Here is a 2,096-nt window from a genome sequence, read left to right on the forward strand (position 1 = left end):
CACCCCGGCCTAATTTTTTAGTTTTTTGTAGAGATGGGCCTCACCATGTTGTCCAGGCTGTTCTTGAACTCCTAGGCTCAACAATCCTCCCACCTTTGCCTCCCCAAATGCTGGGATAACAGACATGAGTCACAGGGTCCTGCCAATCTTTAATTCCTTTAAACAAATGTTTTAGTTTTCAGAGCATATGTTTTGCCTTTCTTTAAAAAAAAAAAATATTCCTGGAAGATCTGGGTCTCCGAATCCAGCTAGGATGGCTGTGGTTCCGCTACTGCTGTTCGGGGGTTTGTGGAGCACCGTGAGAACATCCAATCTGGCTGTTACTTGCGGCTCTATGGTGAAGCTGCTCAAAATGTGCTACAATGTCCAACTGCACTCACACGATGTGCTCTATGGGTCAGGTAGTGGGCAGCAGTCAGTGACAGGTGTAACCTCCATGAATGAGAGCAACAGTTACTGGAGAATACCGGGGTAAGTTCACCACAGCTGGTGAGAGGGGAACCCCCATCAAGTGCTGCCAGCCCATTCGGCTGACACATGTCAACACTGGCTGAAACCTCCACACCTTTCTGAAAACCAGGAAGTGAGTGCTTTTGGTGAGGAAGGTGAAGGTAGTCACCTGGATGACTGGACCATACTCTGTAATGGGCCCCACGGGGTGAGAGATGGTGAGGGTGGTTCAAACATTCTTCCACTGAGGAACCGCTGTCTGTCATAGGAGAACAATATGGTGGACCCATCAGTGGGCAAAAAGAGATGCATGGCCTGGCCTAGCCAAGCCAGAACAACAGCTGGAAAGCCATGGAAGGCATCTTCATGAGGCCCAGCGAGTTGTTGAAGGCAGAAGGCCACCATGCGGAGCTAGGAGTCTGGAGGCTCTGAGCCACTGTCACTATACAGTTTGTAGACATCTGTGCTGCTTCACCTTGGGATCCCTGACACAAGTTCCCTGGGAGTGGCCTTGTTACTACTGAGATGAAGACGTGCGATGGAAAACAGTAGCTGTGCTCACAAGCTCCAGCCCTGCACATTTGAATTGGTTGCTCTCCCAGACTTGGGTCAGTTCTTGCTGAGTAGAGGACTTGCTGGTGACAGGGTGGATGCTTTTTATTCACTGATAAGACACACTGAGGGGACATCCCTTTTAGCTGGGAAACTTCTAGTCCTCAGGCTGGAGTGCGATGGTGCAACGTCCGCCTCCCAGGTTCAAGCAATTCTCCTTCCTCAGCCTCCCAAGTAGCTGGGATTACAGGCACCCACCAACACACCCAGCTGATTTTTGTATTTTTAGTAGAGACAGGATTTCACCATGTTGGCTAGGGCTGGTCTCTAACTCCTGAGCTCAAGTGATCCACCCTCCTTGGCCTTCCAAAGTGCTGGGATTACAGGTGTGAGCTGCCATGTCTGGCCTCCAAAATGATTTTTTTTTAAAGAATTTTATTATTAGCCTCTGTGTTATTTATTAGGTGTGCTATTTCATGATCTGCTTTATCCTTGAGTCCTAAGACTCTTTTCAGATGCTGGGAACCTTCAACGTGGGGCCTTTTAAGAGCTTTACTTGCATCCAAATCTTTCTCTTTCTACTTTCATTTCTCCTCAGGTACCTCATTTTTAATAGATTTCTGACTAATTATGGCCAAAGACTCTCAAAGAATATAACATAATAAACAGCCAATTTTATTCCTAAGTTGTTGGGGTGATCAGACCCAACACCAGGCCGTGGGGGCTACAAAGTCCGTCGGAATCAAAGGAATGAGAAAAGACAAGAGAGAAAGTGGGACCAAGGGGCCAAAGCTAGGGTGGAGGCTGTGAAGGCCCCAAGCTCTGGGAGCCCACACTATTTATTGATGATCAAACAAAGAAACAGGTGGTAAGGATGTAGGGGTTGAAAGGAAGCAGTGTAGCAAGTGAATGAGCTACAGCTGTGATGGTTTAGCATTTTCTTTGAAACATATGGCTACTTGGGATAATGGGAGTGCTACAAGCAAGGAGCCAGCAAATCTAGACACATTCCAAAGGCCAGGAGGGGTTGTAGACCCTGGACCCTGGACATGTTCCAAGCCCTGCCTCAGCTTCTCTCCCAACACTTAGCATTT

The 2,096-nt window shown here is 47.9% G+C and overlaps 1 pseudogene; it reads left to right on the plus strand.

Moving 5' to 3' along the window:
• The first annotated feature begins 253 nt into the window (after positions 1–253).
• LOC108531492 (stromal cell-derived factor 2 pseudogene) lies at positions 254–882 on the plus strand (annotated as a pseudogene).
• The last annotated feature ends 1,214 nt before the right edge of the window (positions 883–2,096 follow it).

Source organism: Rhinopithecus bieti, unplaced genomic scaffold (genome assembly GCF_001698545.2).
Source record: "Rhinopithecus bieti isolate Rb0 unplaced genomic scaffold, ASM169854v2 scaffold_9693, whole genome shotgun sequence".
NCBI classification, from domain to species: domain Eukaryota; kingdom Metazoa; phylum Chordata; class Mammalia; order Primates; family Cercopithecidae; genus Rhinopithecus; species Rhinopithecus bieti.